Source organism: Sminthopsis crassicaudata, chromosome 1 (assembly GCF_048593235.1).
Source record: "Sminthopsis crassicaudata isolate SCR6 chromosome 1, ASM4859323v1, whole genome shotgun sequence".
NCBI classification, from domain to species: domain Eukaryota; kingdom Metazoa; phylum Chordata; class Mammalia; order Dasyuromorphia; family Dasyuridae; genus Sminthopsis; species Sminthopsis crassicaudata.
In genome coordinates, this window is record NC_133617.1 from 729,895,773 (window position 1) to 729,923,738 (window position 27,966).

Consider the following 27,966-nt stretch of genomic DNA (forward strand, 5'->3'; position numbering starts at 1 on the left):
TGCTAAAATAGGGTAAGAGAGAGTAGGGAAAAAGGCTATTTTCAGAGGCATGTCTGTTTCCAAAGGTGAGGTTCTTCCCAGAGGTGAGGCTGTTCCCAAAGATGAGGTTGTTCCCAAAGGTGTGGCTGCTCCCACAGGTGTGACTGTTCCCACAGGTGAGACTGTTCCCAGAGACAGGGCTATTCCTAGAAGTACTGCTCTCTCTTTGATTTAGTTGATTTTAGCACTGCCCATACTCACAATGATGCACTTAGTCACTAAGGAGATTTTTCTCCTGGTTCTGCTTTCTTTGTTCTGTGTCGGTTCATAGAAGTCTCCCCACGTTTATTTTTTTTTCCTTCTGTTTTGCTGAATATATGGCCATGCTGTCTCCAGACAGTCAGCCTTGAATTTCAATAAGATAGAAAAGCACAAGCCCCCAATACAAAGGTGGCAGTCAGCAAGCTGCTGATGAGCAGCAGCAGCCTTTTATTGTTCCCACAATAGCTCCTATTTCTTTTTTCTAGTATTAGAATATTCCATTGTATTCACAGAGCACCTACTTTTTCCAGTGTTCCCCCCCCCATTTTCTGCTGTAAAAATGGCTACTATGAATATTGAAGTATAAAAAGGAGCTTGCTTTCTGCTAGTAGACTCTCTTGGTACAACAGCAGTTTAGTAATAATTCTCATATTAAGGTTTCAAAAAATTGTAGCATGAACTGTGGTCACAGTCTAATAAAACTTTCTCAACTCATAGGTTAACCAGCTTGAGGATAACTGACAAATCTCAAATCTCTTGGTGAGTTAGTTAAACATATAAAACTTCCCCAGGGAGAATAAGTGGGTAAGAATCACTTCTTCCAATGGCCATGATGGGAGTGGAAGCAGATTCTATGGAGAACTCAGAGCTTCATCAGATATTGAAGATACCCAAGTCATCCACAGCATCCCAGGTCATCTATAGCATCCCAGGTCATCCACAGCATCCCAGGTCATCTACAGCATCCCAGGTCATCTACAGCATCCCAGGCCATCACTAGTCATCCCAATTTTTGTCCTGCAACTAGATTTTGATGACTCAAAGCCTTTGTGCAACTGTGTCTCATTTAAATCCAATTTCCATGCAAGTCAAGATATAAACCTATGATGTCACTGGCCTTCTTCAAAAATGAAGGATGAACAACAGTTTAATAAAAAGAGTCATTCCTGTATATATATATATATATATATATATATATATATATATATATATATATATATATATATATATATATATATATATATATATATATATATATATATATATATATATATATATATATAGTATTTAACTTATTCTTTAACATATTTTACATGTATGTATTGGTCAACTTGCCATCTGGGGGAGTGGGTGGGGGGAAAGGAGGGGAAAAGTTGGAACAAAAGGTTTTGCAATTATCAATGCTGAGAAATTACCCATGCATATATCTTGTAAATGAAAAGGTATAATAAAAAAATAAACGGAAAAAATAAAATAAAATAAAAAAGGTCATAGATTTAGAACTCAAAGGCCCATAGAGCTCATCTAGTCCAGTCCTTTCATCTTACATCTGAGGAAGAAATTGACTTGTCTAAGATCAAGGTAGTAAGAGAGCTCTTTCCATAGATTGCCAGGTCAATAATTTGTGGACTTCCTTTGCTTAATGTCCATGTCTTTATGAAAGTTTGAACTCTTCCTTTTCATTCTTCTCCTCCCATTCCCATTTATCTTGTTTTTCTGCACACACACCTCAATCTTGAGCTTTGGATCTAAGGTAGATGCCTTTAAGGTGCAATTTGGTGACAGTCTCAGGTAGAAGAAAGGCCACTGGGCTGTCAGAGGGGAAAGTACTGGTCTAGGAATCAGTATAGCAGGTGTATTCTCAAAAAGGTAGTTTCAGGCTACAACTAGTGGAGAAAGGTAGTGATGCAGAAGCAGGAGCTTTTGCAGGGAGGCACCTGGAGGTACTAGGGCACAACTTGTGCAAATCATGGCCTAAGCTTAGACCTCAATTCTGGGATTTGTCAGAAGGTTTGGAAAAGAAAGTCTCTAAGGTTCTTTCCAGCCTAGATTTATGATTCTGACAATGATAGTATAGTGACATCCCAGTTTGTTTCTATCTGAATTCCATTGAAAGCAATGAAAATAGAGAGATGAATAAGAACAGCTCACACATACACACGCACACATTTTTATCAATGTCTTTTTATTTCTTATGTCATCAGAGTTTCTCCCTGTATCCATCACCTTCCTAATCCCAGAGAACTATCCCATGTAACAAATAATATTTATAAAGAAAAAAAAGAAGAAAAGAAAAAAAAAATCAGCCACACCTATGAATACATCAAAAAAAAAAAAAATTCCAGAAATATATACAATGATCCACACCTGATGATTCCTATCTCTTTCAAGGACTTCTGTAGCTATCTTTTTATATTCTTTCTTTGAGGCCATATTTTTTGTAATTCTGCAACATCATTTTTGAAATTTTTTTATGTGTGGAGTTCTTTTCACTTATATTGTTGTAATCATATACATTGTTTGCTTTGCTTTGCTTACTTCATTCTGCCTCAGTCTGTGTAGATCTTCCCAAACTTCCCTGTATTTATCATACTCACTTTTTTTATTAAAGCTTTTTATTTACAAAACATATGCAGGGTAATTTTTCAACAATGACCTTTGCAAAGCCTTCTGTTCCAAATTATCCCCTCCTTCCCGTCACTCCCTCCCCTAGATGGCAGGTAGTTCAATATATGTTAAAATCCAATATATGCATATATATTCATACAGTTATCTTGGTGCCCAAGAAAAATTGAATCAAGAAGGAAAAAAAAAACTGGGAAAGAAAACAAAATGCCAAGCAAACAACAACAGAAAGAGGGAGAATGCTATACTCAATATTTTTTAAAAATACTTTCAACTAAAAACTTAAATAGAACATAAAAAATGAAAAAGAAAAAAAGGGAAAAAAACATTATGTACACAGAAGAATATGTGAGAGAACTCAAAATATGTAGCAATAAATTTCCATTTCAAGAAAGCATATATATATAATAAGCAAGCCATATTTAAAACTGTCCATTTTTGCTTTGCTTTCTTATAGCTTTTCTTTTGTTCTCTGCTGTGCAGTTTTAATTTTATTCTTTCCCTTCCTTTTCTTCCTCCCCTCATCTCCCCAAACAGGCTACAGTTAACCAAATATATATTTATATTTACATACATATACACATATATTCTCTATATGTATATATACATGATATATATGCATGTACACACATACATATATACACATATATGCATTGTCTCTTCTTTCCTATCCCTGCCAACTTCTCTATTTTACTTTTATCTGCTAACTTATCTTGTATTACTTAACCTCCCCTGTCCCCTAGAATCTCTCATTTTTCCTCTTTCTTCACCTTCTCTTTCTCTCTCTCTCTCTCTGTATATCTGTATATATATATATGTCTTTCCCATAAACTACATGCCTTATGCCACTCTCATTCATCTACCCTATCCCCCTCTTGCCTTATTTCTTTATAGATTTTGGAGGGTGCTATAGCCTTCTTAGTACACACACACACACACACACACACACACACACACACACATTAATATATAGATATAGACAGACATCAATAGACAGATATACATATACACACATATACATATACAAGTATATATATGTATGTATTCTTCCCATCTTAATATCCCTGACGTGAATAGGGTTTCAGAACTACCAGCCCTCCTCCCCCATCTAACTCTTCTATATCAGTTCTTGCTCTCATATCTTATCGATACAGCATAATTACTTAAAAACAATAACAACAACCAAAAAAAACCCTTTTTCTACATGGTTTTGCTTTTTGCAATCATATCATGCAGCTTTACCCAATCTTTCTTTTGGACTATGCATTTACAAATGACAGTCCAAGTCATTGTCTGGGTCCTGATCGATTCAGATTGAATATAAATAGCAATAATTTCTGCTTTGATCTCCATTTGTTTGTCTTCCCCTCCCAGATTTATTTATTTAGACCTTTTTTTTTTTTTTTTCCCCTATGGTGAAAGAGGGCATTCTTTGCCTCAATTACTACCTAGCCTTAATCAGTGATTATGTGTTGGCTCAGGAAAACTGAAACCTGTTGAAGACCTTAGCTTATAAAGACCAAGATGTCCCATTTCATCCAGGGCCATCTCCAGCCATCTCGATTTATATTCTGCCACTGGACTCAGATGGCTCTGGAGAGGGAAGTGAGGTAGGTGACCTTGCCCAGCCTTCCGTCACTTAAATCCAATTCACTTGCATGTCATGGTGTCACTTCCCTGATGTTATAGTCCTCTTCAAGAATGAAGGTCAAACAACAACAATGACTAATGACAATCTCAGAAATAAGATTTATATTTCCATATATAAAACATCAACTGTTTTTCTTTTTTGAGTCCCTTGCAATTAGTCTTTGATATTGGCTTTTATATTTTAAATTTTCTATTGAGTTCAGGTTTATTTGTGACAAAATCCTGAAAATTTAATCCAGAAAATCCTTGAATGTCCATTTCTTTTGATTCAATATTATACTTAATTTTGCTGGATATAATATTTTTGGCTGCAGTCCAAATTATTTTGATTTTTGATATGTAATATCCCAGGACTATAGTCTTGTATTGCTGCTGATTGATTTTGTGTGACTCTATATGTATCTTCAGCATATTTGGAGGATATACAGAATTTATAACCCCTTAGGCATAGTTTCACATCATTTTCCAGAATGATTGGACCAATTCACAACACCACTGATAGCTATTTAGTGTGCCAGTTTTTCCTCATCCTCTCCATCATGTCATTTCTGATAAGTGGAAGGTGGTATCTCAGAGCTGTTTTAATTTGCATTTCTCTAATCACTGATTATTTAAAGCATTTTTTCCATATACATATATAGTGCTCTGACTTCTTCTGAAATCTATTTCTTTATATTTTTGACCATTTAACAATGGGGAATGTCTGCTATTTTTGTACAATTCCCCATATATTAGTTACATAGGCCTTTAACTGAGAAACTTGCTGATATTTCTTCATTGTCTATTTCCCCAAATTCTAAATTCACTTTGGAAAATTAAAAATTACCAAATTCACCAAAAGTACCTCTTTTTTTATTTGTCCATTTTAAGGAGGTCTTTCCTTCAGTGAATTTTTGTGCTTCTTTTAACATTAGGCCAATTCAGTTTTTTAAGGTACTTTCTTCAGTATTTTTTTGCCTTTTTTTTTTTAATAAGCTGTTAATCCTTTCATAATTTTCCTTAGTTTCTCTGCTTAGCTCTTCTCTCTCTCTCTCTCTCTCTCTCTCTCTCTCTCTCTTTCTCTCTCTCTCTCTCTTTTTTGCTTAGCTCTTTTCATTGGCTCTGCTTTTGTTTTTGTTTAGATTGCTACCCCTGTCTTTTAACTTTAGCTGAATCTTTCTACTCCAGTCCTTTATTATAAGTCTGTGTATGTCTTTTTGTTTTAGATGTGTCTTTTGTAAAGAGCATATTGGATTCTGGCTTCTAGTCTGTTCCTCTATCCAATTCTATTTTATGGGTAAATTTGTCCCATTCTCGTTCACAGTTACAATTACTAATGATGATGTATTTTCCTCTATCTGATTTTCTTCTGTTTATCCTTTTCTTCTTTTATCTTGTCCCTCCAAAAACTTTGTTTTGCTTTTGGCTGTTGCCTCTTTAAATCTGTTCTCCATTTTATTGTTTCTCACTCCCATATCTCTTATTCCCTTCATCTCTTATTTTCCTATTGGAAAAGTAGATTTCTATACACAACAAAGTGTGTATACATATATTTTTCCCTCTTTGAATGAATTCCAGTGAGTTCAAACATTATGCAGTATTCCTCTCCCAATTCTTCCCTTTACTATTAAAAAGCTCTTTCTGTGCCCCTTTTTAATGTGACAAAAATATGCCCCTTTTACTTCTCCCTTCTCCTAGTACATACTTCTTTCCCATCCTTTAATTTTTTTTTTTTGGAAATCATACTCAACATAAGCAATTCACAATCATCCTCTCTCTTTATGTAGACTTCTTCTAGCTATCTTAATAATGGTTAAGTTCTTACGAGTCATATGTACTATCTTCCTATGTAGAAATATAAACAGTTTAAGTCTCTTATGATTACAATTTCATATTTATGTTTTTTATGTTTGTATCTGAATGTCAGATTTTCTATTCAGTTCTGTTCTTTTCATCAGGAATGCTTGAAAATCCACTATTTCTTTAAATATTCACTACCACCACCACCCACCTTTCTCCTCCAAAGGATTATACTCAGTTTTGCTAATAGATTGTCTGTCATTGTGATCCCAATTCCTTTGTCTTCCAGAATATTCCTGCTTCTTTAATGTAGAAGCTGCTAAAATTTGTTTGTTTTTAACCATGACTCTATGATATTTGAATTATTTTTTCCTAGTTTGCAATATCTTTTCCTGGGATTTGGTTTGAATTTTCCCAGGAGTTTTTATTCTGATATCTCTTTAAGGAGATCATCAATGTATTCTTTGAATTTCTATTTTACCCTCATGATCTAAGATATTGAAGCAGTTTTCCTATTTAATTTCTCAAAATATGATGTCTAGGCCTTCTTTTGTCTTTTGATCAGGACTTTCATGTAGTCCAAAAATTCTTAAATTATCTTTCTTTAATCTCTTTTTCAGATTAGTTGTTTTTCTAGTGATACACACACACACACACACACACACACACACACACACATTAAATTTTGTTTTTTTGTTTCTTAATACTTAATGAACTTATTAAATTTTACCTTCCCAGCACTAAATTTTAAGGTATGATTTTTTGTAACTCTTTTTTATTTTTCCATGTTGCTTTTTAAGGTCTTTCCTTCAGTGAATTTTTGTGTTTTTACCATTAGGACAATTCAGTTTTTTAAGGTATTTTCTTCAGTATTTTTGTCTTTTTTTTTTTTTTTTAAACTAAACTGTCAATTCACTTCATAATGCTCTTTCCCCAATTTTTCCTTTACCACTCATCTCTTTTTAAAAATTTACAGAAATTTTTGTTAGATTAAGGTATGGTTTGCATTTTTTTCTTTGAGACTTTGTAGCTATTAACACGTTATTATTTTTATTTTTTATTTTTTTTTAGTTTATGTCTTGGTCTTCCTTGCTACTGTAGTAGCTTTTTGATGATCAAATTATTTTTTTGTTGTTGTTTGCTAATTTTCCAGTCTATTTCTTAATATTGAATTTTGTCTCAAAAGTGTAAGCATTGTCCTAAATTTCAGGCTTTTTCATGCTTCTGTTCAGAACTTGTATTAGATGGCTGAAAAGTTTTAAAGCTTCTGAGGTGGAATGATCTGGGTGGAAGTATCATCATTGCTCTCTTGATTTGAATTCTGTTCTTCAGCAGGGGCAGAATGTTGTCTCTTGAAGGCACTACCATTTCTCTTGGCCCTGGGACTGTGACCACATCCCTCATTCCCAAAGAAGGCTCTTCTTTGCCTTGGAATGTAATAGAGGCCCTGCTTCCTTTTTACTGACCATAAGCACCCAGCCTTGGAATTATGAGTCTGAGTTATACTTGTGTGATTTTGTAAAACATTTCATTATTGGTCATTTTGTATAAGAAGAGTCAAATAAAAGACCCAAATGAAAGAAAGCATAAAATAACATGTTTTAGAACATATTCCATCAATATCAATTCTTTCTCTGGAGGCAGATAGTATGCTTTATCATAAATCCTTTGGGATTGTCTTAGATCATTGTATTACTGAGAATTGTTAAGTCATTCATAGTTCTTCACTGAATAATAGTACTTTTACAGTGTTCAATGTTCAGTTTCTGTTCACTTCACTATATATCAGTTCATATAAACATTTTCAGTTTTTTTTCCTGAAATCAATCTATTTGTTATTTCTTATAGCACAATAATATTCTATATAATTGTAACCACAGCTTATTTAGCTACTCTCCAATTGATTTTTTAATTTTTAATTCTTAAACACAACAAAAAGAGCTGCTATAAATATTTTTGTACATATAAGTCTGTCTTCCCTTTTTTTAAATATTTTGGTTATATAGACCTAGCAGTGATACTATTGGATCAAAGGATATGCAAATTGATTTCAAAAAAGCATTGAATACTGCAACAATATTATGTGATGATCAACTGTGACAGACTTGGCTCTTTTCAACAATGAGGTGATGCAAATAGTTTTGTGATAGAAAGAGACATCCATATCCAGAGAGATGACTTTGGGGATTAAATATAGTTCATAGCATAGTATTTTAATCTTTGTTGTTGTTTGTTTGTTTGCTTGGCTTCTTTTTTCTTTCTCTTTTTTACTTCTATGATCTGATTTTTCTTGTGTAGTATGATAAAAGTGGAAATATGTTTAGGAAAATTGCACATTTAACCTATATTAGATTACTTTCTCTTTAGGAGAGTGGGAGGAGAGGAAGAAGGAAGAACAATTTTGAAAACAAGGTTTTGCAAGGGTGAATGTTGAAAACTATCTTTGTATATATTTTGAAAAATAAAAAACTTATTATTTTTAAAAAATTGTAAAGACTATGCACAATTTTATAGATCATTGAAAATTTGGAACAAATTGCTCTCCATAATGGTTGGATCAGTTCACAACTACTCTGACACTGCATTAGTGTCCTGATTTTCCCACCTCCCCTCCAACATCTAACATTTGCCTTTTTGGTCATGCAATCTCCTTCTGACCAGTTAACTGACCTCTTCATCACTGTTTCTGAACTGAGAGCTACCAAAATTGCTGTTTCTGCTGACTTAACCATCTTCAAGGCCCATTGCTGCTTTTAGTGTTGGCTGCTGCCAAATGACCTTTGAGCTGGCTCTGATCCCTGTGACAGACTTCTTCTGCCAGCCTCTTAAGTTTTCTTAGGCCAGAAAAATGTGTGATTTTGAGCTTTTGTTGGCTTTGCTCTTCCAAAATTTGATTTGAGGAATTATATTAATATTGTTTGGAGGGGAATGTTAGAAGAGTTCAACTGGGCTGCTGCTTGTCGTCCACCATCTTGACTCTACTACCCCCCACTCCCCACCAAAGGGATTTTGAAGAGGGTGGGATACGGGGCAAAGATGGGTCTGTGATTCTCTCTCAGTCTCTCTCTCTCTCTCTCTCTCTCTCTCTCTCTCTCTCTCTCTCTCTCTCTCTCTTTCTCTCCTCTCTCCAAAGCACTAAGGACAGGTCTGTGGGAAAAGAATTCACCTACTCAAAGCTGTGACAAGAAAGGCTTTATTGATTAGGAAAAGAAAACCAAGATGTCTTGGCGGGCAATATCTACTTCCAGAGAGAGAAGCCATATTGCAAGACGCATAGCTTGAGATCTTTATTTTATACACAATAGGATAATAGAACAGTGTTTGTATCTGATAGACCTTTTCTGCTTCCAGAGGATATGGAGAAGTTTGTATAACAAAGGAGTTTCTCCAGAGACTGTAAGTCCTCTGAAGTTTGTATAAGAAAGGAATTTTTCTCCAGAGGATGTAAGGTTTTGTTGGTCATTTACATACTGGGCTGTCTGCTTTCCCCTCATCAATTTGAACTCAGTTTCTGTGATTTCAGGCTTATACTATACTTCATGCTGTCCCTAAAAAGAATAACATGGTGAAATCTAGAGTCTTAATTCATTTGTCACCTATGTGGAGGAGAAGCTGAAAGTAGGAAATGATATAGGAGGATATTGCAATTGGCTAGATAATGATGGATAAGGAACTCAATTGGAAAGATGGCTATATGAGGCCATATGAATGTTAGGGTTTGGGTTGTTGAGGTTGGAACTGATGGAGGTTGAGATCCCTTTAAGATTCCTTTCTGATTTCCCCAACCCCCAAGGCTGACCTTGAATTTACAAATCCCTGCCACGGAGCTGTCCCATCCCCCACCGGATCTGAACTAACTTGAGTTTTCCCAACCCCCACAGTTTAAACCCATTGAATTCTATTCAATGCTGACCCTGGCTGAAAGCCCACCAGGAATTTGGAGCACCACCCATAAGCCCCCTTTATGTATAAAAAGAGCCAAACTGGAGCTCTTTCTTTGCAAGAGCCCTTTTCCCCAAAACATGGTATCCTTCCAGCCATGTAAGGGTTCCTGCCCACCCAGTCACCACCGTTGGCCCTAGCATCTTTCTACCTTTAACTTTACTTCCAAATTTCTACAATAAACTTTTTATCCATCTAGGTTTTCAGGCTTGTAAATTCATTTACAGGGGACACTGCGCCATAATGGGACTATCTTTGAGCTGACCAAATTGGGGTCCCTCCTTCCTATCTCTCATCAGAACCTCAAAATGTATTGGGTGGTTGTTGCAAAATGTCTCAGAAGAATTTGTAGGCTTAGACAAATCAAGAGGCAAAGCTTTGATTATGCTGCTGGCAGTGGACTAATTTCCAAAAGAGAGCTTTAGCCATTTCTAGCAGAACTCACCATTAACAAGGGAGAAGATTAAGTTTCTAATGCACTAGCTACACTAAGGTGGACAAAATTCTTAAAGAATTTAGCAGGAGATTATACCAAGTGGGTTAACCCCAAAAGGAACTAGTGTCCTAAAAGAAGTTAGCAAGAAATGGGATACCAGTTAATTCATTAGGAGGAAAATAACCTTGGTGGCTGATATTTATAGCTTGACCTGATTGGAAACAGAAACTGTGTGGTCATTGATTTGTCAGCGGGAAGGAATCCAATAAGGGCCTACTTAAGGACAACAAAAGGTCCATTTAAGAACAAAAGACATACTTAAGGATGAGATAATCCTGTCAGTGCTCCTCCCTGCTTGCCTCAAGAGTAGCTTGGTCTCCTGATTCTATGTAGCAATTCAGGTTCTTTTCTGTTAATGCTCCTTATTATGACCCTCCAAGCCACCAAGGACCAAAGACTCCATGAATTGTCAGGAATAGTCAATTGATTGGATATAGGAATTGAAGGGAGAGTCAGTCAGTGAGCAAAATGTATTAAGTGCATATAATGTGCCAGGAACTTTGGTAAATGCTGAGATTATTAAGAAAGGCAAAATTAATCCCTGTTTTAAAGGACCACCCATGCTAATGGAGGAGATAGCATGTAAATAATATACACACAAGATATATATACAGAGTAGAAGGAAAGAATCCCATAGGAGAAGGCTTTGCACCTAGCTGGATCAGACAGAGAAAAGGAAAAATTAAGGATGAGCTTCAGATTTCAAACTTAGGTTAGTTACTATAGTTCTTCTATTTCTTGCTAAACTAAAGAAGCAAGTTCATTTTACCTTTCTTCCCATCATCCCAGTCAATAAGAAATCTATTTGAATATTTCAAAAACTTTTGTTGGTAGGGAAGAAATAGGCTCTTTTCATAGAGATTCATGACTCTTGTTAAGATATTTAAACAAATAAATGATAAAGTTCCCTTGTCCACATATCACCAACCTATGTCCCACTTCTCCAGCATTAAATAGCCTCTAGAATGATTTAGAAGCTGCCACTCCATGCTTAGTGCTCATATGAATGCAGTGCATGTTGATTTCCTTAGAATCAAATGATTGTCCAGAATTTAAGGTACCTTTAGAACCATTTCAATTAATGTGGTACAGAGAGCTCACATTAAAATGGCCAGACACAGCCAGCATTTAATTGACTTAATTTGCAAGTCTCATTTTGAAAGAATTAAATGTTGTAAATCTGCCCTTTGCCAGTTTCTGACCATTGTTTCATACTTTGTGAATGCAGAATTAACTTCCCAGAAGGCTCTCACCTTTCTGCCTGCCCCAAAACCTTCACCCTGAGATGTATTTTTTTTTAATTAAAAAAAATTTTTTTTTTCTAATATTATCCCTTGTATTCATTTTTCCAAATTATCCCCCCCTCCCTCTACTCCCTCCCCCCCATGACAGGCCATCCCATACATTTTACATGTGTTACAATACAACCTAGATACAATACATGTGTGTAAATACCATTTTCTTGTTGCACAATAAGCATTAGATTCCGAAGGTACAAGTAACCTGGGCAGACAGACAGTAGTGCTAACAATTTACATTCACTTCCCAGTGTTCCTTCTCTGGGTGTAGTTATTTCTGTCCATCATTGATCAACTGGAAGTGAGTTGGATCTTTATGTTGAAGATATCCACTTCCATCAGAATACATCCTCATACAGTATTGTTGTTGAAGTGTATAGTGATCTTCTGGTTCTGCTCATTTCACTCAGCATCAGTTGATGTAAGTACCCTGAGATGTATTTAAAACAAATAACTATTTCCAGTGAGATTTCAGAAGAGAGCTTTGAGAATACCTGGGACACTAAGGCTGATTCTGGGATGCCTTTTATTGAGAGGTTAAGGAAGGAGCTAGGATCTGATCTCATCCTTAAACCTGTCCACAGCAAAATGGGGACAAAAGTACCAGCATATTAGTCAAGGTGAGGTATGCCCCCACTACAAGCTGTTCATCTGAGGTTTTCACTTCACTGATTCATAGCCTAGCACAATGTTTGGAACTTAATAAGTCCTTGATAAATATTAATCTGGAATGGATCTGGCCTCAGTCAAACTAAGACCTGTTGAAGACTTTAGCTTAAAAAGACTGAGATCCCCCAGTACATCCAGGGCCATCTTCTGTCATCTTGATCTATATCTTGCCACTGGATCCAGATGGTCTAGATGCAGGTTGTGGTCTTTTAGACTAGTCCTTTTAGATTGATTTATTCCTTTCTGATTCCCAGCCACTCCTAGCTGATCAATTCAAGAAGCTAGGACCTTTTATTCACAAATCCTTGTCAAAAGCACCCTTTTGAATTCCGATAGGAGATATCCGGGTTCTCACAACCCCATTGGATCTGAGCCAACTTGGGCTGTCCCAGCCCCCATTCTAATGATCTGCTCAGGTTTCCCAACTCCCACCTAGCAAATTCTAGCCCTCTCTGAAATCCAGCTAGGAACCAACTTGGGACTCCACCCATGGGCCCCTTTAGCTAAATCTCTCATTATAAAAGAGCCAAGCTGGAGCTCTCTTTGCAGAGGTCCCAAACATGGCAGCCTTACACCTGGCATGCCCAGGATCTCTGTCCACTGGAACCCTGGTTCCGGTGCCCTTTTATCTCTACCTTCAACTTTACTAACTAGACTCTAGTTCCAAACCCCATAATAAACCTCTTTTATCAATTTAGGTTTTCAGGTCTGTAAATTCTTTTACAGGGGACTCTTGTGCCTCTACTAGACCTCATTTAACTCCATATCCTTGTGCTGAATCCAAAGGGGTTGCAAGGGAGCTCTATTTGACTCCCTGTACCCAGAACCTGCTACTAGACCTCAGTTAAACCTAATTTCCTTTAGGTACCCCAATTCTAAACCTCATCAGTCTGGAGGGGGGGAAAGTGAGGCAGGTGACCTTGCCCATCCCTCCTTCTCTTAAATCCATGCAAATGAATGTCACAGTGTAATGTCCAAGAAACTGAGGCAAGATAGAGATTAGAGAATATTTAATATTTTATTTGAAAGGGAAAGATTTACTTGAACCAAATGCATCCATGTTTTGGTTCCAGGGCTGAATGAGATTATTGTCTTCAAGAATCCAGCAAACAATCTCAATACTCTCAATAACACATATATACATGGCTCAGATACAGGGGGTAGACAGAAGCAGGGGTGGAGTCAGAGTGCTAAGAGTGGAAACAGAACTCTGAGAGGATAGGGGGAGGCACCGGCCTGGGGATGACATAATGTGGGGAGGCACGCCCAGAGATAGGGAGAGGCATCTGATAAAACAAGTATCTGATATTCTGATAGATTGGAATGGGGAGAGGCATTCTGATATTCTAAAATATAAGATCTTTTATACTTATCAATATTCTGATGATTAAGAGGGAGATGTGGTTTTACAGGGTTGAGCAGAACAATTAGAAACTGAGGCAGAACAATTCAGGGAAACCGAGGCAGGACAATTTAGGGAAACTTAGTCAGGACGCTAAAAGAGAACTGTGGCACAACAGCATGTCCTCTTGGAGAAGGATGGACAAATAACAGCCATCTATCTCTAGGGTGGGGGAAGAAATAAAAAGAAAAAAAGAAGTTTACATGCTACATGTTGTATATTCGGAGGGATTAGCATGTACATAATAGATTTACAGTTTCATGTGCAATCATTATTTTTATTGTACTCTTATGGAAATGTTTGTTTTATTCTGTGAATTTAAAATAAAATAAAAATTGTAAAAGAAGAAACTGCACAGACTTCAATTCCATCTAAAATAAAATACAGACTCTTCTATTTTGTATTTGTGGCCTTTCAAAATCTAGCTATAGCATATGTTTTCACTGATCATAAGAGCCTATCGAACTTGTCCATCATTGGATGTAGGTCAGATGAATATACGGTCCACTTTCTACATCATTTCATCATCTGGTATTGTGTGTTTTACAATCACTTTTTTTCTCCCATGTGGCTATTGAGTGTGACCTTTAAAAAAAAATTAACATGGATCTCCTTGAGAAAATGTTCTAGGACTCAATGAAATTCAGAAGCACTTGAAGACCTCCAACATTTCTTTTTTTAATTCATTTATTGCACTAAATAGAAAGAAAAATAATAAAAAAGAGATAAAAGACGAAAATAAACAAAATAAAACAGAAAAAATAAACAAAATAAAACAAACAGAACAGAACATTGTCATGTGCCAAACAGAAAAACAGTGAGGATTCAAAATATATAACAATAAATTTCTATTTCAATTAAGTATATATAGTAATGGAAGAAATTATATTCATGAGTATCCATCTTTTCTTTGCTTCCTTGTAGATTGTTCTTTTGTTCTCTTCTGCTCACTTTTAAATTTTATTCTTTTTCCCCTTTTATCCCTCTCTCAGTTCCCTCAAGCAGGCTGCAGTTAAGCACACACACATACACACACACACACACACACACACACACACCACACATATATATGCACATATACAGATATAAAAATATATGCATATACATATACAGAGTGAGAGAGAGCCACATGCATACATGTCTGCATTCACACACACACATATACATACACATACATTTATCCATAGGTTTTCCTGCATAAAGAATGTAAGTATGGCTGGCATATAGTGTAGATTTCTGTCTTTTTTGAATCTTTAAATTTGACTTTGTCTAAGATCAATGATTACTAGTCCTATTTTTTCCTTATAAATTCTAGTCCTGATTCTTGTTGTATATCTCTTCTTTTTATCCCTGCTAACTCTTCTGCTTTAATTATGCTCCTTAACTTACCTTGCTATTACTTAACCTCCCCCCACCCATGCATCCTCCCTTATCTTCTTCCCCCAACTTTGCTTCCTCCATTCCTTATCCTTCTCTCCTTATTTTTAATAGATTTTTGAGGGGGTTATACCTTTCATGGTATGTATATAGTGTTGCCTATTTAACTTATTCTTGATGTGAATAGGTTTTCAGAATTATGAGCCCTCCTCTCTCCTCTAATACCTCTGTGTCTATTCTTCCTCTGCACCTACTATTTTTATTTTTTTCTAGAAAGTTTTTTGAATCAGATTGTACCCACCTCTGCCCTAATCTTTCTTTTCTGCTACTATTGCTAATGTCAATCTTAAACATATGATATGCATTTCCATAAAAACAAAACAAACAAACAAAAAAAACCAATTTATCTATGATAAGTTCCTTAAGGTAAATTTTTGATATTGACTCTTATTTGTTAAATTTTCTATTAAGTTTGGGGTTGGTTCTCACCTCCAGTTGATCAATGATGGACAGAAATAACTACACCCAGAGAAGGAACACTGGGAAGTGAATGTAAATTGTTAGAACTACTGTCTATCTACCCAGGTTACTTATACCTTCGGAAGCTAATAATTAATGTGCAACAAGAAAATGGTATTTACACACATATATTGTATCTAGGTTATATTGTAACACATGTAAAATGTATGGGATTACCTGTCATGGGGGGAGGGAGTGGAAAGAGGGGAGGGATAATTTGGAAAAATGAATACAAAAGATAATATTATAAATAAAAAAAAATAAAATAAAATAAATATTAAAAAAAAAAGTTTGGGGTTGGTTGAGACAAAGTCCTGAAAATCTGCAAGTTTATTGAATGTCCATTTTTTTCATTCAATATTATGGATAATTTTGCTGGATATATTTTCGGCCACAGGCCTATTTCTTTTGATGGCCAGTATTATATGATGTCAGAACTTGTGGTCTTTTATTGTTGTTGCTGATGAGTCCTGCACAATTCTAATCATAGCACCAGTATATTTGAATTTTTTCCCTTGTTTCTTGCAAAATTTTCTCTTTGATGTGGAAGGCTTCAAAATTTGGCAATAATATTTCTATGTGTTTTCTACAAAGGATCTCTTTGATGTAGTAACTAGTAGATTTTTTTTTTTTTGATTACTACTTTCCTTTCATGTTCTATCATTCCAGGACAATTTTCTTGTATAATTTCTTCCATTATCTTGACAAGGTTCTTTTTTTAGTCACAGCTTTCAGGTATTCTAATTCTTATATTTTTTCTTCTTGATCTCTTATTTTTCTTATAAGATGTTTTACATTCTATTCTATTTTTCATTCTTCATATTTTGTTTTGTTATTTCTTAGTCTCTTGTAGCTTAACTAATTTTGTTTTTTTTTTAATATTTGTTACTTATTTTTAATATGCATTGCTTTATGAATCAGATAAGAAAAGAAAAAAATCAGAACAAAAGGAAAAACTATGGAACAGATAAAAAAAAACAAAACAGAAAAGAGAAGTGAACATAGCATGTATTGATTTACTTTCAATCACCATAGTTCTTTTTCTGATGCAGATGGCATTTTTTATCCAAAGTCTACTGGAATGGCCTTGGATCACTGAACCACTGAGAACCAAATCTTTGCCAGTTGATCATTGCACATTCTTGCTGTTATTGTGTTCAATGTATTCTTGGTTTTGCTTGTTTCACTCAACATCAGTTTGTTTAAATCTTTCCAGACCTTTCTAAAATCAGCTTGTTCATCATTTTTATAGAACAATATGTCACATATGTCATATGTCACAACTTGTTCAGCCATTCTCTAATTGATGGGCATCTACTCATTTCCCCATTCTTTGCTATTAGAAAGAGAACTGCTACAAACATTTTTGCACATATGGGTCCTTTTCCCTCCTTTACAAGGATACAGACCCAGTAATGGCACTACACAGTTTGATAGTCCTTTGGGCATAGTTACTCTCCAGAATGGTTGGATCAAGCTTTATTTATTTATTTATTTATTTATCTATCTATTTATTTATTTGTTTGTTTGTTTGTTTGTTTGTTTATTTATTTATTTAGTTTTGGCTGACACAATTGGGATTAAGTGACTTGCCCAGAGTCACACAACTAGGAAGTGTTAAGTGTCTGAGATCACATTTGAACTCATGTCCTTCTGACTTCAGTGCTGGTACTCTATCCATTGCACTACTTAGCTATCCCAAGCTTCCCTAATTTTCAAAGAATCATTTTCTTTTTAAAACTCAGTATCTCCTTTTCTAGTCAATTTACTACCCCCCCATAATCCCAATAAACCTCTTGCTTTTTTTGTTTTTTGTTCTTTTAAAATTTTTATTATTTTATTTTTTCTTCAGTCTCTTTTATTTGATTTTTAAACTCTTTTTTTTTTTTCTTTTGAATTCTATAAATTCTCTCTGAGCAGGGAGCCATTTAACCTTACTCTTTGGGGTAGAAGATTTTTTGCTTCATTATCTTTCTTTGCAAATTAATCGTGGTCTTTTCTATTCCCATAATAAATTTCTATGGTTGGCTTCCTTCTTTGCTGGTTCGTTTTTTTTTTATATCAGAAGTATTAGTGTTAGCACCTCTAATTATGTTGTGGGGGAATGGTGCTTCTAGATTCTTTCAGCTCTCTCTCTTACCTGAACCCCAAACCAAAAGCTCCCCCTTCCTGCAAGTACCCTTAGCCAGCAGCATCCCTGCCCCACTGCTTCTGCACTTACCTGTGTATGGGTTCCTTCTAGCTCAGGATCACATTTGTACAGCACAGCTGGGCCTGCTGTTCCTAATCAGCTGAGCTTTCCTCTTTCTTCAGGAACTCAGACCCTCCCACCTCCAACCCATTTTGTCCTGGAGGTAAAAGTTTCTGTGGTTCTTGCTGAGGCTCCAGTCCTAGGAGCCTCGACTTGGTATTTCTATGAAGATAGGCTGGAGGTCTTTGCACTTCACATGGGTTAATCTCTGGTTTGGAGTCTTTCTTCCTACCTTCTTGATTTGGGCCAGGAGGACCCTGTTCTGCCCCAAGTTTTGTTGATTTTTCACCAGTCTATGTTTGTGGTGAAGAGCAAATTTGTTCTGTTTGTAGGAGAAATCTGGAAAGCTTGACACTGACCCACTCTGCCATCTTCCCATAATTCTCCTTTGAACTCTACTATTTCTAAAGAATCACATGTCCTTTTGGAGTCTTTTCAGGAGATTCTACATCATCTCACAACTTAATGTCACAAGATAAATGCTTAATCATGAAGATTGGAATTTTCTGGCATTTTAAACATGCTTCCTGCATGTGTGCTTTCACTGGTATATAGAATTCCTGTTGAGGTACACCATCTACAAATGCTTACTGGTACCTTCTTTCCAGTTTCTAATCTTAGAGAGTTATTGAGGTACTAAGAGTTTAATGTGACTTTCCCAGAATGACATAGCCAGTAGGTATCAGGGATAGGGTTTGAACTCAAGTTTTTCTGTCTCTGAAGCCAGTTTTTTTTTTTTTAAATCTATTGGGCCATGATGCTTTTCTTGCACTTTAATTTATAGTATGTGTGTGTGTGTGTGTGTGTGCGTGTGTGTGTGTGCGTGTGTGTGTGTGTGTGTGTATGTCTGTACCATACATACAAGCATAAAAGAAAGATGGAATTCTGTGACTCAAAGTTTGTTCAAGGAGGGAACCATCTGGTTAAAGTTAACTGAAACTCATCTAATAGGGACCAACCAAGAAGAAGAGCAGACATAATTCGCAGCATGAGTGAACTACAGAATCTTAAAGCAAATAAATGTAACTTCATTATTTTACTTGGTATTTACATTTATTCCAATCACTACAAAGTTTTCCAAGTAGGGAGTCCATTTAAATACACCATAAAGTCTCATTTGTAAGTAATGGTTCGAGCCTATAAAGAGGATTTATTCTCTTAAGTCAGTGACATATGCTCTTAGTAATTTGGGCTGTGCCATTCATCTTGTGAAGCAAATACTTTCTTCATAAATAGTCATCAGGCTGACATTAAAGATCCTTTTCAATCTGGGATTTTTGCTCCCTTCTTTCCCTCTAGACCTTTTCATATTCTCAATGCTCCAGCCAAATTAGCCTATATCTCTTTTCGTGAACATGTAGATGGGTCTATCCATTTCTTTCTTCTCAACCTTGATTTCCCTCATACTCTACCTGCTGCTTCAGCACTCACCCATCATGGCAGGGCTTTGAGGATAGAAATGGTAAAATGTTACAGGGATATCTTTTAAATCATGTGCAAATTGGATTTAAGTGAGGCAGTCATGAGCAAAATCAATGACTTCATTCTATCTTCCACAACCACCACTGTCCAGGGGCAAGACAGAATCAAAATGACTGGTGATGGCTCGAGATGCAGTGGATGACCTTGATGTCTTTCGAACCAGGCTTTAAAGCACTCCACAGCAGCTGCTTTATCTGCCTGAATGGTCAATGGAAAAAAAAAATTGTTCTCATCTTTTCATTCTACCAGGGGGAATTTTTACATGTTTGGGGTAGATGTCTATTCCCCTAACTCATGGTAGAATTTAGCCCATCTGTGGAAACAGTGGTCATTGTGCATGCTATACCTTCTTGGAGCCACAGGTGAGAGTTAGGTGGATCAGGAGGAAACCCAAGGTGCAAAGCAGCCTTGTAAAGGGCTCAGCAGCCTTGTAAAGGGCTCAGCAGCCCTCACTGCAGAGGGACTAATCTTCCCTGAACCCACCCCATTTTGAATGTCTTTTCTTGAATATCAAATGTACTCTTGCCAAAAAGATTATTTTATGGAGAAGTCACACAGGGTAAACAAAAAAGCAACACAGGACATTCTCAAAATCTCTCTTAAGAACTTTAAAATAGATTGCATGACATGGGAGACACTGACATAGGACTGCTCAGCACATGCTCCATGAGCAAAGCAGATTTGAATTAGGTTAGAAGAAACACAAAATGTGCAAAGTTGGAACCTACCCTGAATATTCTTAGGGACTATTTATGTCCAACCTGTGGCAGAGCATTCCAAGTTCATATTGAGCTGACCAGCCACAGTTGGACATACTCTGACAACTCAAACTTAGTGAAGCCATTTTGGTCCACTCTAAGAACTAGGGTCTACCAACTATTTTCCTTATAACTCACTTCTGATTCATTTCCCTCTAATTACATTTTCCATGGAAACTGTATCTCCAAGTGTCTCAGCCTTCTTCCCAAATGACAATTCACAGTTTACCAGCTGAACTCTCTGATCCAATTTGCAATGGGGTCAGAACTATCCGCAGTTGGCTACTGAATTCTCCCCTCATGTTGGTGGTACATACACACATAGGATAAATTCTATGGCCTCCCATATGTGTCAGGCTCTATCCTGGTTATTTATCCACTTTTTCTGTTCAGCAATTCTCTAGTCTGGTACAAGCAGTTCAGAACATGTTTTTTCCAGTGATGGTCATTCAGAATTTTACAGCACTTGTGTCATGGGGTTGCCATTCTGGTGGGCTTTTGCTCCTGAAGGGCTCTAGCAGCTCTGCCTGTCCAATATGGTCCAGACAATTTCCTGTAGCCTGTAGCTTAGATCTCTACAGTACTGAAAAGAGGGAGAGGGGGCTGAGATATGGGATAAGATTTTTTTGTAATGTACCTCAGTGTTGGTCATTTGGGAAGTAGAAGGAACTTCTGATTAAGCTCAGGGTCAGTGAGTATTATTTCCTGGTTTTTCACTTTTTACCTTCTTTTGGGTTATTAATGTCTTGAATCACTGAAACAGGTAAAGTTACTTTATCTTTGGTATATCATTTTTTTTTTTTTTTGGAAGGTTTGAGAGCTTGTGAGGATTAAGGAAAATGGCTGTTATCTTGTTGCCCATTGCTGGAAAATAGTCCATCATCATCATCTTGCCCATATGATCCAGAAGTCTGGGCCCATTTAGTTCGACAAATCTTGTTTTCCCTTCTATCTCAGGGCCTGTGTTTCTGGTTCCCATAGCTGGAGTGCCCAATATCTTTCTTTTTTAAAATCCTGCCCATCCCTTGATTGATTCAAAAGACATCTCCTCCATGAATCTATCCCTAATCTTCCTCCTCATCTGGAAATATTTGTTTTTGCCTTAGATCCCTATTTTATGTTCCTTTTGTTTATTATCAGCCAATCAATAGAATTATTAAGTGTCTACTATATGCTACACATTGCTAAGAGTTGGGGATATAAAAAAGGATCAAAAGATATTCTTTATCTCAAGGAGTTCACAGATTAAGAGGAGTCAATATGTAAACAATTGTACACACACACCAAAAAAAGGTTCATTGGGAATAAATCAGAGACAATCAACAAAAGGGAGGACACCATCTTTAAAGGGGATCAGCAAAGTCTTCTTTTCTCTATTAGCTGCCTTCTTTGTATAACAGTAATTATGTGCTCAATCCTCAATGGAAGTTCCTTAGTGCAGCTTCAGGCCCAAGAATGACAAGATAGGAAAGCTGCTATTTAGCTGGGCAAGTCAAAGGCGTCAAAATTCCCAGAATTTTATTAGGATTAGATGAACTCGGAAATTAAAGATATGAGGAGCTGTAGGAAAAGAAAAAGAGAATAAGAAATTGCTATGGAGAATGATCAGGTTCAAATTGCCTTAAGCAACTCTGAGTAAGGTGAAGTTGAAATGGAGAAATGGAAGTGGGGAGTACAAAGAATGGTTTTGACATCATGTCCCAAAAATGTGAGTCCCAGATAAATGACAAGGGATTTCAAAAGATTCAAGTTTGTCCTAAGAAATGAACAAGTCTCTGTACTGTCTTAAGAATATTTCAGTAGGAGTGTGGTTCAAAACATAACATTTTCACTCTTTTTTGTTGTTGTTGTTTGCTTGCATTTTATTTTCTTTCTCATTTTTTTCTGGTTTTATTTGATTTTTCTTGTGTGGCAAGATAATTATATAAATATGCATGCATATATTGGATTTAACATCTATTTCTACCATGTTTAACATATATTGGGCTACTTGCCATCTAGGGGAGGGGTTGGGGGAAGGGATGGAAATTGGAACACAGCATTTTCCAATGTTGAAAAATTATGTTTTGAAAATAAAAAGCTTTAATTAAAAAAAAAAAAATGTACCAGTAAGATACATATGATCATCCCACCCACTATGCACTGCAGGATAGTTATTTTACTCCCTCAAAAGTTCTTCCTAAAAGTCATGGGATGTAGTAAAAGGCCCAGCACTATAGTGATTAGAATAACTTTTAATACATTAGGTGACAGAGTCAGAATCCAAAAATAACTCACAATATGAAAATGAGAGACTGAATCTAAGAATAAATATAATAGAAAAAAAAGCATTAACTGTTTTCATCACTGCTACTGATTGAAGATTAAGTTCTTAGAAGAGGTTAAGATATGAGGAATTAATCAAAACACAAGATTTGATGGTGAAACCAAATCTAATTGACTCATGATCAATTCCAGTGTTTTTGTTCAGAATAACTGCATCCCAGGATCCTGAATATGTGTGAGAATTTTGGGGAATGAAAAAAGTACAATGTAGCCAGAGATAGATCATGCTTGCCTGAATTTCAAAAAAATTAAAATCCAAGACTGGGTTTGTCATACAAAAGGCCAATGAGCTTGATATTGATTCCTCCAAGATTATAAGATTGATTTTTGAAGTTGGTGAACATGGAGAAGGAACAAAGAGGTTACTGTAATCCAATATGGATTCATCAAAAATAAATTCTGGCAAGTAAGTTCATTTCTTTTTTTGACAGGATTAATAGACTGTACAGAAGGTGCATGATGGGGACATAGTATGACATGGCTGAATTTTGACAAGGTATTTGACACTGTTTAATATCCTTATTAAAAAGGTAAGTGATAGCAACACAGTTGATGAGCATCCTCTCAGTTTTCAATCTTTTGCTATTATAAAAAGAGCTGCTTTAAATATTTTTATAAAAAGAGATTCTTTTTACTTTTTTTAACTTTTAAAAAATTTTTAATACACATTACTTTCTGAGTCATGTTGGGAGAGAAAAATCAGAACAAAAGGGGGAAACTATGGAGAAGAAAAATTACAGAAAAAGGAAATGAACATAGTATGTGTTTGATTTACATTCAATCTCTATAGTTCTTTTTCTGGACGCAGATGGCATTTTCTATCCAAAGTCTATTGGGATTGCTTTGGATCACTGTACTAAGAAGAACCAACTCTTTCATAATTGATCATCATACATTCTTGCTGTTATTGTATATAAGATATTCCTGGTTCTGTCTATTTTACTCAGCATCAGTTCATGTAAATCTTTCCAAACTTTTCTAAAATGAGCTTGTTCATTTTTTATAGAAAATAATATTCCATTACCTCCATATACCATGACTTGTTCAGTCATTTCCCGAATGATGAGCATCTACTCATTTTCCAGTTCTTTTCTACCCCTTGGGAATTCATTGTGGTAGTGGTTCTGCTGGTTCAAAGAATATGCATGGTTTATAGCCCTTAGGGTATAGTTCCAGATTGCTCTCCAGAATGGTTGGATCATTTCATTATTCCACTAGCAATGTATTAGTGTCCCACTTTTTCCACCTCCAATCCAATATTTATTATTACCTTTTCCTGTCATCTTAGCCAGTCTAAGAGATATGAGGTAGTACCTCAGAGTTGTTTTAATTTGCATTTATCTGATCAATAGTGATTTAGAGCATTTTTTCAGCATAGTTTTAATTTCTGCATATGAAAACTGTCTGTTCATATCCTTTGACCATTTATCAATTGGGGAATAATTTGTATTCTTATAAATTTGATATAGTTCTTTATATATTTTAGAAATGATACTTTATCAGAAACATTGGCTGTAAAATTTTTCCCCAACTTTGTACTTCCCTTTTAATATTGTTTCTGTTGATTTTGTTTGGAGAAAAACTTTTAAATTTAATGTAATCAAAGTTGTCCATTTTGCTTTTCATAATGTTCTCTAATTTTTCTTTGGTCACAAATTCTTCCTTTTTCCAAATAGCTGATAGGCAAATTATCCCTTGCTCTTATAATTTGCTTTTGGCATTATTCTTTATGACCAAATCATGGACCCATTTTGACCATGTGAGCTGTAGGTCTTTGCCAAGTTTTTGACATATTATTTTCCCAGCAATTTTTGTCAAATAGTGAGTTCTTATCCCAGAAACTGAAGTTGGGGGACTTATCAAATACTAGAATACTACAGGCATTGATTATTGTATCATGTGATTCTAAACACTCTTTCTTAGCTAGTACCAAATGGTTTTGATGACTGCTGCTTTATAATATAATTTTAGGTCTGGTACTGTCAAGTCACCATCCTTTGTATCTTTTTTTTTTTTCATGTTCTCCCTTGATATTCTTGACTTTTTGTTCTTCCAGATAGATTTCATTATTATTTTTCTAGTTCTATACAATTATGTTTTGGCAGCTTGATTAGTTTGGCACTGAACAAGTAGAGCAGAATTGTCATTTTTATTATATTAGCTCAGCCTACCCATGAGCAATTTATTTTTCCATTTGTTTAGATCTGACTTTATTTGTGTGAGAAGTGTTTTGTAATTTTGTTTGTATAGTTCCTGGGTTTGTCTTGACAGGTAAGAGACTCAAATCTTTTAGTTTGTCTATAGTTATTTTAAATGGAATTTATCTTTCTATTTCTTGCTGCTGGGCTTTGTCAGTAAGATATGGGAAGGCTGATTTGTGTGGGTTTATTTTATATGCTGCAACTTTTCTAAAGCTGTTAATTGTTTTGAGTAGGTTTTTGGATGATTTCTAGGATTCTCTAAGTATATCATCATCTCATTTGCAAACAGTGATAGTTTTATTTCCTCATTGCCTATTTTAATTCCTTAAAGTTTTATTTTCTTATTCTAAAGTTAACATTTCTAGTACAATGTTGAACAGCAGTGGTGATATAAGCATCCTTGTTTCACCCCAATCTCAATGGGAATGCATCCAGCATCTCTCCATTATAAATAATTCTTGCTGTTAGTTTTAGATAGATACCACTTATTATTTTAAGGAAAGCTCATTTTATTCTTATGCTCTCTAATGTTTTTAATACGAATGGGTGCTACATTTTTTTCAATATTAATTAGGGAAATTGGTCTGTAATTTTCTTTCTCTGTTTTGGCTCTTCCTGGTTTGAGGTATCAGTGCCATATTTGTGTCATAGAAAGAATTTGGCAGAACTTCTTGACTTATTTTCCCAAATAGTTTATATAGTATTGAAATTAATTGTTCTTTAAATGTTTGGTAGAATTCACTTGCAAATTCATCTGGCCCTGGAGATTTTTTTCTCAATGAGTTGAGCAATAACTTGTTCAATTTCTCTTTCTAAAATGGGACCATTTAAGCAATTTATTTCATCTTCTGTTAATCAAGGCAATTTATATTTTTGTAAATATTCATCCATTTCAGTTAGAGTGTCAGATTTGCTGCCACACAGTTGAGCAAAATAGCTTCTAATTATTACTTTAATTTCTTTTTCATTACTGGTAAGTTCACCCTTTTCATTTTTGATGCTGGTGAAAGAGGAGATTCCTCTTTCTAATCAAATTAATGAAAGGTCTATCTATTTTTTTTTTAAATATAAAATGAACTCCTAGTTTTTATTAATTAGTTCAACAGCTTTATTAATTTCAAATTTCTCCTTTTAATTTCAGGATTTCTAATCTGTTATTTAATTGGGGTTTTTAATGTGTTCTTTTTCTAGCTTTTTTAGTTGTATGCCCAATTCATTGATCTCTATTTTATTCATGTAGCTGTTTAGAGATATAAAATTTTCCCTAAGAACTGTTTTGGCCTGCTCTGATAGGCTTTGATGTATTGTCTCATTATTGGCATTCTCTTGGATGAAATTATGGATTGTTTCTGTGTTTGACCAACACTCATTTTTTAGAATTAGATTAATTTCCAGTTGGTTTTTGTCTATCTTTTTCATTAAATATAATTTTTATTGGTCTGAAAAGAAAGCATTTACTATCTCTGCCTTTCTGCATTTGATTGTGAGGTTTTTTATACCCTAATATATGATCAATTTTTATGTAGATGGATGTGAGAAAAAGATGTACTTTCTCTATTGAATTTTCTCCAGAGATTTGTTACATATAGCTTTTCTAGGAGCCTATTAACCTCCCTAGTTTCTTTCTTGTTTATTTTGTGGTTAGATTTATTTGATTCTGAAAGGGGAAAGTTGAGGTCCCTTACTAATATAATTTTGCTGTCCATTTCTTTCTGTAACTGGCTTAATATCTTCTCTAGGATTGCTCTGCTACTTGGTGCACATATATTTAATATTGTTGCTACTTCATGGTTTAGGGAATCCTTTATCAAGATGTATATTTCCTCTTTATCTCTTTTAATTAGAACTATTTTTACTTTTACCTTTTCTAAGATCAGAATTGCTGTTCCTGCATTTTTTACTCACTCCTACTACCTTATCTTCCAAGATTCCTTTCCCTCTCTCTGTAATGGAGAGATTAAATGGATTACAAATTTTTGTTTAATCCATCGCACTACCTTATTTTCTATCACCTCCCTCTTATTTTTTTTCCCCCCTTGGGTTTCTGCCTTCCCTTCTATCCTGCCCCTCCCTTTTCTTTCCTCTTTCTCTTTTACTTCTTCATAGGGTTAAATAAATTCCTATAACCAACCAAATGATTAAGTTATTCCCTCTTTGAGTCAAAACTAATGAGATCAAGCTTCAAATAATGCTCTTTCCTTTCTTTCCTTCTTTCCCTTGATTGTAATAAGTATTTTGTGCCTCTTTATGTGATCTAATTTATCCCATTATACCTCCCCTTTCCCCTTCTCCAGGTACAACCCTTTTTCCACCCCTTAATGTCTTTTTGTTTGATGTCATCACATTAGACTCCATTCTCTAGCATACTCTCAGTCCTTGTGATGTCCCCCTCTGTCTGCCCCAGTGACAGAGTTCTCAAAAGTTACAGATATCATTTTCCCATCTGGGGATATAAACAGTTTAATCTTCAAATAAAATACATTTTCCCCTATTAACCTTTTTATGTTTCCTTTGAATCCTGGGTTTAAAGATTATATTTTCTGTTTAGTTTACTTTAGTTTTTTGTTTTTTTTTTTTTGTTTGTTTTGTTTTGTTTTCAGTAAAAATGATTGGAAGTCTCTTGCTTCATTGAAGATTCTTATTCTCCTGAAAGATGATGCTCAGTCTCACTAGGTAGTTAATATTTGGTTGTAACCCCAGGTCCTTTACCTTCTGGAATATACTATTTTAGACCCTCTGATCCTTTATTGTAGAGACTGCCAAATCCTTACTTATCCTGATAATAGCTTCTTGATATTTGAATTGTTTTTGTCTGGCAGCTTGCAGTATTTTTTTCCTTGAGATTGTAATTCTGGACTTTTGCAACACTGTTCCTTGGAGTTTTCCTTGTGGGATTTCTTTCCAAAGATGATCAATGGATTCTTTCAATGACTATTTCCCTTTCTGTTTCTAAAATATTGGGGCAATTTTCCTTGATGATCTCTTGAAGAATGATATCCAGTTTCTATTTTAGGTCATGGTCTTCAGATAGATCAATACTTTTTAAATTATCTCTTTTGGATCTATTTTCCCAGATCAGCTGTTTTTCCAGTGAGTTATTTTATATTCTTTTTAGTTTCTTTGACTGATTCTTGAGGTCTCAGAGAGTTTTAGCTACTATTTGCCCCATTC